We start from the raw sequence: 12,349 nt of genomic DNA on the forward strand, positions 1-12,349 counted from the left end.
CATTTAGTACGCTATTAGTACACAATTTATTACGCAATTAGTTGACTATTGCGTAATATTTTCGGCCGAAACATTTGTCTTTTTCTTCTTGGCGCCAAGTACAATTAGAAATTATGCTCTTACGTGCCTTGTTGTATTATCATTACAAATTTTCCCATCCCACTATGTAAAAAGTGACTGCATTTTTCGAGCTTTTCAACCTCGAACTCCTCACAGCATTCAATTCTTTTTAGTGCGCGTCAGCGATTTCCGAGACACAGGTGTAGTAAAATTATGGGGAAAATGCAATGTCGTCAAGTTCAAGCATCTATTTTGTCCTACCGATTTGAACTTTTAGAGAAATATTGATAATGCCTCAAGTTAGACGGCTGCGAATGAATTGCATTCTTTTTAACTGCTGGCCATTTTATACGCCATAATCAGAGATGGGGGCAGAGTGAACTTTCTTCCCTTTTTGGTTGTTGCATATATTCACCATATCATGGGTCCCATATTTTTTCTATTCTATACGGGTCTTAAAATTTCCGTTTGCTTAACGTTTCCCCGTAGCACGAACGTTCGTCTAGCAAGTTTTCTTTTCAACCCTCATTGTCAGTACTGTTTGAAGGTTCCTTTTTCTGCCGCTTTGTATTAGTCCCGCGATGCCTGCGACGTACAGCGCGATTGATTTATCGATTTCTAGATTGTGAATTCAATGTCGTAAAACAAAATATAAAAGGCAGACGCGGTCATGTTGAACAATCTGTCACCTCAGCAAAGGCCATAACAATAGATTAAGGTCTCTCAAGAAGATAGAAAAGGCAAAGATCCCGTTTTATGCAAGCGACATTTATTTAAGTAAAAACAACGCAAATGCATACGTAAAGAAATGTCACTCTTGACCATTCCAAATGTCAGATGCGCTGCATTTGTATGCCACGAAAAAAAATCTACTATGCGAAGTTTCACAACGCAGTGAGCGAAGATGAAAATCAACTAAAAGTGGCACTTCTAGACACGCGATAAAGTCCTGGGAAATGTAGGCAAAACTGTTAAAGAAGGGAGGGTGGCGGTAAGAAGCTCTCATTTCGATCTTGTTTTTTTTGTGTGTGTGTGTGTGTGCGTGTGTGAGCGCGGGCGTTGGAACGCGAGACTCTTGACCCACTTCGCTAAGCTGTCCGAACGAAGTTTAAAACTGTTCACTAAAGATCCTTTTCCAAAGAGCGCACGAAGTGCTTTGCGAGGCGTGAGAACGGAGAGGTTATGAAACGGGTTCAGAGAAATCCATACTTCCGACTTCATGCACACGCTGTTTTCTTTTTTTTTTTTCTTTTTTGTTTCTCGCCTTGAGTACTGATAAAAGGCACGCATGCCGCCCAAATGGAAGAGCAAATTTTTAAAATTATATTTCAGCGAACTTGCGCAGCTTTCAGTTTTATCCACTGCCTCTGCTTCGTTTTTAATTGTTAAATTGTGTTTAAAGCTACCGGAAACTCAGAGCTCCAGCAGATCATAGCCTTCCCATAGAGAGAGAGAGAGAGAGAGAGAGAGAGAGAGAGAGAGAGAGAGAGAGAGAGAGAACTCCGAGAGGACACCTAAGCACTTCTTAAGGGTTGTGAATGCGAAAGAATCAGTGTCTTATTTAACTTTGCTGAGTGCTCTCTGGAGATTCGAGCTGATAGCAATGCTTTGAACTTTTGGAACGGGGTGTCCACGGTGTACTCCATTGCGTGGACGGACGCCTTTCGCTACCACTTAGATTGCGATCGGCCACGATGTGTATGCTTCAAAATCAACAGCGTTACGTTATGTACGGCATTGCAAAGAGGCCTAGGGAGCTGGTCACAGTTGGGCCTATGGGTGAGGCGGGTGTGTTCTGCCCCGTATGCAACACTGTGTGAGTATTGTGACTCGTATGAAACAAGACATGCCGAGTTTAAGCGTTGGCCATTACACCTCTACCAGTATGTGTTATCGTCCTTCCGTTTCATAAAGCGGCCAGGAGACAATAAACGAGTTTGGTTATGATAAACAACCGCTTTGTTGAGATAGCTGTGATACCAACTTAGTGGCAAACTTCACACAGATAATGTGTAGATAATAAACAAAACAGATGAAGCCATGGGGACTCCCCAGACGATAGTATATGACGAGGTGTCTTTGAGGTGATAGTATATGGCGAGATATCCCAGCATGTTGTTTGTTCGATTCGCTGCCGCCGACTAAAGCCACAACGAAAAAACATGACTAAGCTATTATAGTGGGTCCTGTAGTTCCGTCTGAACGTGTAACTTCAATGATCACGTGCAGTTCAAACACTGAAAAACTATGATTTAGTGCTGGCTATAAGGGACCGGAACCTGGAGTTTGCCGCGCGACACTAGCGCCACTTTTTTGCCGTAACGGCTGAAGACGGAAGTTGTGGACGAAAGACGCCCACTCTGGCGGAAAGACGCCCACTCGCCCACAACTGGCGGCACGTTTTTTCTTTTCTTTTTTTTTTTTTTTGCGCGAGCGCAGTCTTCGCTCGCCCGGAGTTTCTCCCGCGGCAGTAGGGCCCGAACGTTAATTAATTACCTAATTTATGTTATTTAGTGAATTCTTGATTAGAACTAGATTGGGTTAGAAGTCAAAATGAGGCCAGTAGGGCTTGTGAGGTATCAAATTAAAGGTCTCGATGAGGGGAATCACGTGGGACAAATTAAAAATTGCTTCTTCGTTATAGTCATGAGATAGTCACGTGAATCATAGATTGGGTTAAAAGTCTAAGTTATGCCATTAGGGCTTGTGAGGCATCAAATTAAAGGTCTCGATGAGGGGAATTACGTGGGACAAATTAATAATTGCTTGCTAGTTATAGTCATGAGACAGTCACGTGAGTGATAGATTCGGTTAAAAGTCAAAGTGACGACACTAGGGCATGTGAGGTATCAAATTAAAGGTGTCGATGAGAGGAATCACGTGGGACCAGGAGGTGTTCGATCAGGTAACGCGGGTGTCGGTCTGTTCGCTGTCTACATTTCTCTACATTTCTCTGTCTCTGCATGGGGCTTCACGCTACGTCCCATTCGTGCTCCGATAAATGAAACAACATAACGACAACACAATGGAACCTACACGGAACCCCCATGATGCTTGGCATCCTCCTCATGGTTCCCCACGGGAAGATGGTGTAATTTTCTTATTTTTTATTTATCTTGATTGTATTTTTTGGCGAGGTGATTGTACAGTGGCGTTGCGACTAAGGCCGCTGTGAAACGCCGCCCCGTTACAAAGGGGAAGTCGCTAAGCATCATCATCATCAGCAGCAGCGCCACCTGTCCCACGTTCGGGCCCCTGAGTCACTGCTGACGTCGTGTACCGTGAAATTTGTATTGAAATCTGAATACGCGACTCGCAAATAATTAATTTTACAGGAGGCGGCAAACTGTTTCAAATTGATTTTGCAAAAAAAGTTTGGGTCATTTTACCGTATTTAGTTTGCTCATCAGTGTGCGTTTGTTCGCGTGTCCCATTTCCCTTCCTAGATATGGTACACCGCGAGGTTTCATGAGAAGAAAAACAGTGCGGCATTCCACACCAATGCCTACTCAACCGCCCCTACCTCTCATTAGGAGTGGGTCTCGGAGAGATAACTGGACAGCAGAGGGGAATCATACGCGGAAGCCGACCAACGAAATACGACATCGGCCATGCGTGTAAGTCTGACCATGGAAAACAAGAGGGAAAAAAGCGTAGGGTACAGTTTTCCGCATCGTCGCGTCACTCAGTGCTACGCTATTTTCCTGCTCGGCTCAGTGGCGGAAGCCAAGCATGTACCTCGTGGTAAGCCAGGGATTCGTCGTTGGATACTGCATGTACAGTCACCCGCTGTGTCCGTCTATCTGTGCTGCGCCGTATTCTAGGGGCTCTGTCTTCGCGCAACTACCCATTTTGTAGATACAATTCTGCCATACAATCTACCCCCGTCTATCAAGGCTACACGAAATGCAGCAGCTGCTGTAACGAATACCATACAAAAATAGCCCCTTCATTAAGAGAAAGGTGGTTAAAACGCGAAATTTCTCCCATTTACCCTGAGGTAAAGTCAAATACAAAGTCCAAACTGCTTCGACCGTGTCACTCATAGCATTGTTCACTGTTACCTTGGTTTTAAACTAAGTGTACATAATTGTTGTTCATGTTTCGTTTTGCTCTTCATATGATATTCAACTCATCTGTATATGTACATGTGTGTTGTAAGTTGTAAATATCGTTGCCTACATTGACTTGTAGTGCAATAAATACCATGACATAAACTAAATAAGACTGGCGAAATCTACCAGCCACACCGCATGGCATACGTTTCTTGCCTACCGACATTGGAAATGGTGTTCCTTTGGAAATGTTCATGCTCATGAGCATGCATAGCCTATAGAAACCCCGTATGGATGTCCCGCATGCAAATCCAGAATGAAACCCTGCAAAGGATTATTTCACCGACAGTGTTGCCTACATTAGAGACGTATTCAAACTCGAGGAAGAGCACCCCAGTTGGGTGCACATAATAGACACCCTTGTGTCGTTTAACCTAACTGCACCCGCCAAAGGGTTCTGGACGGTGCTTTTTACCTTGAAGTGTCTGTATGCATACCCTTTTGTTTTGTGTTGTTCTACCAAGCAGGTAATGAAGAAAAAAAGAATGGCGAAATCGCATAGGTGTCGGCTTCAAAACACCGGATATCCAGGTTCGATTCCCGCTACGGGTAGCGTTTTTTTTTCTTTTTATCCGCTTGATTTGCCTTCGCTAATCTTCATCACTGTTTTGTGAAACTCTGTGTAAGGTTGGCTTTCCTGTAGCGAGTTTTTCTTGGACGGACGGAGTCATCAGTGAGGCATACAAAAGCTTCGCTTCAAAATGTTTCTAAACAGTTTCTGAGCGCTCACATAGGAGGCATTCAGGTATGCGGCGCCACGAACCAGCCCTTCTGAGTGACAAAGAAAAATGACGTACACGTGTGATTTTCTAAACCTCGACTTTCTTTGCGAATCCCTGAAATTATTTCGAACAACGCTGCAGACATTTCCTATGAAATTATTTTCGACAACTATTTCTTCCTTTGCATAGGCCCAATCTCCTCCTCCTCCTTTATGAAGCTGGCTTCCCATCTTTATGCGCGAGCTTTTAGTGAAGCGTTCTCTTTAGGCTATAACGTGACTTTTCCCCCCGCACGCACGGTGAACCACGCGATACACGGTTGTTCTTCCACTGAAGGCAGCCGCAGTAAAAACAACAAAGAAAATGTCGCAGCTTGCACTAGTTGTGCAAGGCTGGAGAAACAGCAGAGCTGGTGGTACCTCTCCCTTCGTCGGACACCCGAAGCGTTTTTTTTTTTTCTTTCCAAATGGTTGCACATGTTTTTGTATCGCGCCGCTGCTAACCCCGTACCCGCCGGGCCTTTGGGGTGGCCCAGTGGTAAGGCTGCCGGTTTTACGGCGTAAAGGTCTGGTTATTCCCGGGAGCTCCATAACACTTTTCTTTTTTTGAAGCGCGCCCTTCCAACACCTGCTCGTGGACTCCTTGCCTCCTCGCCGCTTCCCCTCACATTTCAAGGTTTTTTGGTGCGGCGGACGGATAATGCTGGGCTTAAACAGCTCCGCTGTTAATACATTATACGGGACTTTCATCATTGTGATGAGCATGGATGAAACGCTGACAGTAGAAAGGGGCCATGAAGGCAATACAAAATTTGAGTCATTGAAAAGACTGATTTGTTCCGTTAATAATATTACCAGTTTTTACCGCGAACTTCAAACTAAAAAAAAAATCCTGGGCCATCTCCACTCACGTGAAACCTGGGGAGGGGCGAGGCATGCAGGGTATAAGTGTATTCAAAGATTGTAAGTCTCTTTCTTGCCACAAGGCGCGCGCTGATTGGGCGCCGGAGAAGCGCGGGTGGGGTAAGCAATCGCTCGCTTGCTAAGGCGGTGGCGCCCTCTCTTGCGTTGAACCGGATTTAAGCACTTTGTATGCCCCATCTGCCCCAGTTTGAGGTAGTGGCAGGAGTCAACGCGAGCGCAGTGCAGTGCCCGCACATCGCCCTGGGGGCTGTGTGAAAAGACAATTCATTACAAAACCACATATCAGCGCGCAGCGACTGGTGATAACAGCGCTGCCCTAAAAACAGAACCTTGGGGATTAACGACCCCTCATAAAAATGTTTACCGAGATTTAATAGACGTGTTATAGAGATTGCTCAAAAGAATTATAAACATTTTGTCAACATTTTATAGAATATTTCTATTGAGTTTCCATTAAAAATTGGCCACCGCGTTTTAATTAAAAGTCTGTAGAGCCAAGTCAATATACCTTATGGGTCCTGAATTTATTTTCTTGTGAGTTTCTTATGGGGTTATTATAAAAGAAATTCAACAAGTTTTCTATGCAATTGTTACTGAGTCCAGTCGCAACCGCCTGTTGCGTGGCAGTCAGGTTTGAATACAGTTTCTGGCGGATTTTTATTAAATTTATGGCAATTAATTTTTTATACAATTCCTTTGGAGTATAGTCGTATCATCCTGGTGCGTGTTAATAAAGTTTGAATAGAATTTTTGATGAGTTTTGTTAAATTTGCCTGGATTAGCATTCTTAAAATTATTATTGAGTATGGTTGTTACAACCTGTTGCGTGTGAGTCAGCTTTTAATACAGTTTCTGACGTGTTTATATTAAATTTATCTCAATTAGATTTCCATAAAATTCTTATTGCGCCCAGGCATCACAACTTGTTGCATATGAGCTAAGTCTGAACAGAATCTCTGATGAGTTTTGATTAAATTTATCTCTATAAGCTTTCTATAAAATTCTTATTTTGTATAGTCGTAATATCCTGTTGCCTGCAAGTCAGGTTTTCTGGCAAGTTTTAACAGAGGTTTGTAGGGGCTCGAACCGTCCGGCGCTGATGTCCGCCATCCCAGCCGCCACCGCTCCCAAGTGCTCCCAAGACGAAGTGAGGGGACGTCCATCGCGCGACCTCGGCTGATGGGGCGGGCTGGCGGCGCAATAGCACCCCACATATATGCACCGATAAACTAGCAGACCTCCGTGGGTGAACTATAGAAACGCAATACATAGTCTATTGAAACTCAACATAATGAAGGCAATAAGATGCTTGCTGCATGTTCGTTATAAAAAGTTTATTGCCGGTCTAATGAACACAGTCCAAACATTAGGCGTTCGATCGACCCTATAGAAAGGCAATACAGAGTTTGTTAAAACTCAATATATAGTGAAGGCAATAAAATTCATGTCACATTTTTGCAATAAAAAGTTTATTGGTTTTATATTGGCCGCAGTTTTTAAGATGGGAGATTTGGTTCACTCTATAGAAACGCAATATGAAGCGTATTAAAACTCCATTTCTTGAAGGCAATAAAATGTTGGTTGAGTTTGTGCGATACAACGTTTGTTGACTTTTAGGGGCGAAGCTCCTTAGGGCGTGGGTCTGTCCATCCTCGACGTATGTATGTAGCCACCTCTAGTTTAGTTCTTGGATTGTTTACTAGATGGCGTGGCTACCTCTAGTTTAGTTCTTGGATTGTTTACTAGATGGCGGTACTTGTATATGATGAAAATATGCGCTTGGATTGTTTACTAGATGGCGTGGCTACCTCTAGTTTAGTTCTTGGATTGTTTACTAGATGGCGGGGAGCGTTGTAATAAAATCCGTTCGCTGTTGGCGCGCGCTCGGAGTCGCCCGATGGATAAGGCTGCAGATGTGCGAGCCCGCGAGGCAGAAGCGCTCCGTGAAGCTGCGCGACGCCGCCGCCAAGATCTTGCCGTACGAGAGCGGGAGGCCGAAGCGTGTCGTCTGGCTGCGCGACGACGCCGCCAAGATCCCAGCGTTCGAGAACGAGAGGCCCAAGCGTGACGGCAACGGCGCGAGGACCCTGCCGTACGCGAAGCGGCACGGCTGCGGCGCGAAGAGGATCTCCAAAACGTCAGAGAACGGGAAGCGGCGAGAAAGCGCGCGTATCGGCAGGCAGACCCCGATGCAGTGAGAGCTCGTGAGGCGTCTGCAAAACGCATCAGGCGAGTTCAGCCCCAAGGTGCCGACGCGCGGTTTAAGCGAGACTTTCTAGACGTTACGTTCGGACACAGATGTAGTGGGCGAACTTTCACTGAAGAGTCATGGTTTTACCGATGATTTCCCCTCAGGAGCTTCGCCCACTCATCATCATTCACCCCGTGGATATGCTGTGAATTTTTTAACGAGCACAGTCTATAAGCGATGAGTTTTAATTGACTTTTTATTGACTCAATAGAAACACAATAGGGTGTCAATTAAAACTCAAGGGGGAAAAGAGAATTTATTAAACACAGGTTACAGCTAGGACCCGCTGTAGTTAGCTGCTGCACGGGTCGACAGAGCACAGGATTTACGTAATGTGCCACAGAGGAAAAGGAAGTGAAGATCACGGAACTCAACGTCCATTTGGAGGTTCCGGCAGCGGGTAAGCATGCCTTTATTTGCTTCGACCGACCACCCTCCCCGAGCAGGCCTAGTATCGAGAGCCGGTGGGTATTTGATTGTAACACAAATTATAACCCGTTTACGAACAACCTCTTGTTGTGCTTGACGATTGCTGAAGTGGAGAGAGAGCGTTCCACAAATCGTTACATCATGTTAGTTTAGTTTGAACCGGTGTTCTCCACTATACACTTTTCTTTTACTAAGTGTTACGATCTAGCTCGAGGCGTTGGAAAACGATTGTGCCGGTGTTTTAGTACCGTGACTACATGAGACGACGACGACAAGAGACGCTAACAGCCCGAGCCCCTAAGGGGCTTCTCTCCTAAAATCATGCACCCCTCCGTCTAATTACGACGATGGTTGAACGCGAAGCTTTCGAAGCTGTGGCCAATCCCACAGTGCGAGTATATGCTGCTCTGGAGGTACGCACCACTTTTCTAGAATACCCTCAGAAACTCTCTCGGGTGTGCGCTGTGTAGGCCCAGCGTCTGGGTTTGTATTGTACGGCGCGAATCTGCTGCTTGGCGTTCACTTCCAGCATGTCGAAGTGGAGCAATCGGATAGACGCAGGCTTAAAACTGCGTGGAACTCAGGGTTGACTCCAGTTACGGAAAGCATTTTTTTAGATGCGATGCTGAGAGCATCTCTTGTCGGCGGCCCTGTCCTTCCTGCGTGCGTCCGTCGTCGTCGGCGTCCGCACTCTCCTCCGCTCACCCCCTTTCCTCTCCGATAGCGAACACTCTCTCGCGAGGGGCATTGGATTGGATTCGATTGGGTTGGCTTGGCTTGGCGTGGATTGTATTGGATTGGATTTGGGTTGGATTTGATTAAAGTGGATTGTGTTGGATTGTGTTGCGTCATAGCCGCGGCAGACGCACTGGTGCCGGCGCGTGCCCAGGTCAGAGCGAACACTCACTCTCAACATCTGCGGGTGTGCGGCCCAGCGCGCTCTCGCTCTCAGTACTCTCTCTCTCTCCGCGGTCTCCTCTCCTTCGGCCGCGCTGCGCATATAACCGGTGTGCCGCTCCCCGGCGGCCTTTCGGTCGACGGTTGCTCTGCGCTTGCGCTTGAACCCCCCTCAGCGTCGCATGACACCAGGGTTCCCGCGAGGGGAGGTGGGCGTAATTTTTTTTTTTTTTTTGCTTTCACTTTACCCACGATCATTATTATCATCGTCAGAGAACGTTGGCTTTCTATCATGGGTGTATCGGCGTACAACGGCATCTGTGAGGACACTAAGCCTTCGCTTTAATAATGGAGATATTAAGAAAAACACACGAAGCAGTGGTGACTCCCCCATTTCTTGTGTTCTTTAGGTGAAAAAAGAACGTCTTTCGTGGCTGAAATAGAGCTGACTGAGTTACCAAAGCCTAGCTGTTTCAAACTAAACAAACTTCTACTTTGTCTTCATCGGCCCTTTAAGCGAATTTTATTCGGTGCGAAGCGAAACGTGGTAGAGTAGCATCCCCGGGACGACCAGGATGATGGCTGTGTTCGTCAAGAAAGATGGCGGCGCTCTGTGCCGCTCCCAGCTTTACATAATGACGAGGGCAATCAGAAGCCTGATAAAATCGTGAGGGCAGGTAGCATTTCATTGCACTTCACCGGAATGTCGGTCGTGGCATGACAACTGTAATCATGGTTTTGTTCCTGGTGATGTAGTGCCGCGGTTCGTGTGAAATGGCGTTTCCTCGTCCGCTTACACAGTCGTTACAGTGCACCGGCGTATCGGTCGTATTACATATAAACGAAAATAAAAGCCCACATTCACTCCTCTTTCAACGAAATTGGCGATAACATAAGGAAGAATTACAGATGCCAGTTGTATTTATGCGTGCAAGAGCCGGCGACTCACGCACACCTCAATCTTCTCCCCAGCTACGTGAGGACTGGCTGGCATCGCATTGTTCCTATTGACGAGAGGGAGTGCTCCGCGTTGTCTATAAGGAGTAGAGTGCAAAGTGGCAGTGTGACGAGATGTAGAAGATATATCATAAGCCGCTCCTGATCGCTTTCTTCAGGAGCCAAAGAACCAAACGTGGCTGGCATCAGTCGCTGGGGAATTCAAGGCATGTGAAAGTCTTAGTGGATAACATTTTGGGTTAGCGGAAGACTGTGCGAGAAGTTATTTGTTCGCGGGCCGGAAGACAGCATGAGAACAAATGGGCTGTCACCGCCCTACGTAACATTTCACTGCGTGATGGGAAGTGCCTTGGGGAGGAGCAGCTGTGAGAAACGATGGTGTCTCAAGAGTGCGGAGAGCGATGGAGAGTACTGCGTATACTTCCTCCACCCTTATCTTGTTATAGTCCCTGTCTTGTAACGGGCTTCTGCCGTACGAGAAAGACAACGCGGGTGATATTTTGAGTTCAAGGTGGATGTTTGGGAGGATGGGTCCCCTTCTTAGTCCGGATGGGCTCCGTCCACAGCATCAATGGTGGCGTCGTAAAGGAACTCGGCTTTAGTCGTATAATTAATACTGTGTATAGTAAGGAGTGAACGGGTATCCTCCTCTTCGTGAGGTCCTATCCATTGACAGGTCAGGGGCGGAATTATCAACTTTGTTCATTTCATGTCCTCTTTAAGGTGTACGTTTTGAACCGGTCCCGATTGACTGAAAGCAGACGATCATATGTGACGCAACACAAACATGACGGTGCGTCAGTTTCGGCGTATGTCATCAGTCAGAGGCCTCGCAAAGTTCAACTACGTCACGATTGTGAAACTGACACAAAGTGGACATTTTTCCAGTGAACAACCTTTAAGTAGACGGAGGATTCCGGGTTGCCAGTTTCTCACGTAAACAGCACAGAATCCAGGAGAAAGGCGCATGCATGCGCGGGCGTGAATGAATGCATTACCTGAAAGTTTTATGATGTTTCAAATTTCTACCCAACAATATTTAAGCTTTGTACTTTCAGCAGGAAAAGAATGCCGCGTGGCCCCGGAGCCTGCATCTGTTCCGCCTGTTGTCCATCTTGACGTCATCTTATTTCAGCCTAACGGCTTCCATGTCGCGGCACTAGCAGTGCTTCTAAAAATAAAAAACATGACTTGCTTGTCTTTGGAAAGCAGATCACGCGCGACAGTCATAGTGCTTCCAGCATCCGCCTGTGACCACAACAGTGTTGGTACGTCGTTACCAATGTTCCCCGTTTCTTTGACATTACGACGTCTGGGGCAAGAAATCGTTGGATGTTGCCGTAGAAGAATGAGGGTCCGAAAAATACAAGTGTAATAAGATAGTGATAAGACATCGCAACTCTCGCCCATCTTTAACAGCGGAGCTGTTTAGGTCGAGCGTTTTCGTAAGTCTGCCGAAGGTCGTGCGTCACGCAGGGGTACGACCAGGTTCCCTGACGAGCAGGCGGCCTCGCAGAAACCGGTTCCCGGACCCACCGATAGAGGGCGCACTGGTATCGCAAGGGCGGGTTTCTCTCTCTCCCGCTCGGGGAAGGAGAGGGGAGCGAACGTCCCTCCGATTACTTTTACCCACCGATTACTTTGCGCGAACCGTAGAAGTTGCGTGGCGACGACGCTGCTGTTTTCGGGCCAGCGGCCGTTGACGTCCGAGTCGACACAACAGAACCACATCTCCGCTGTTTCAGCCGATTTCACACTGGGTGGAAGTGGGTTAATTTTTTTTCGTAAAACCGGCATTTTTTTCAGTGGGTTTGCAGATTGTTCTGATAAAGAGGGACGTCATGTTTTGCGTCAAGTGGCGACGACGACACGAAGGTTGTCAAATAAACTTTTACTCTCGGTAACGAGCCGTAGCGAGACGTTCGGTTTGTAAGATCAACTAATCACCTGTGTTTTCTTTTGTCCTCTGTACGGACAGCATGCAAAAACGCCACG

General features: G+C 46.6%; 1 protein-coding gene across 8 annotated transcripts in view; it reads left to right on the forward strand.

Moving 5' to 3' along the window:
• The window catches only part of LOC144169668 (calcitonin gene-related peptide type 1 receptor-like), a 527,733-nt gene that overhangs the window by 244,445 nt on the left and 270,939 nt on the right, over nucleotides 1–12,349 (forward strand). The gene's annotated exons all lie outside the window — the stretch shown is intronic.

Source organism: Haemaphysalis longicornis, unplaced genomic scaffold, assembly GCF_048455015.1.
Source record: "Haemaphysalis longicornis isolate Haplotype H1 unplaced genomic scaffold, Haemaphysalis longicornis Haplotype H1 scaffold_2, whole genome shotgun sequence".
NCBI classification, from domain to species: domain Eukaryota; kingdom Metazoa; phylum Arthropoda; class Arachnida; order Ixodida; family Ixodidae; genus Haemaphysalis; species Haemaphysalis longicornis.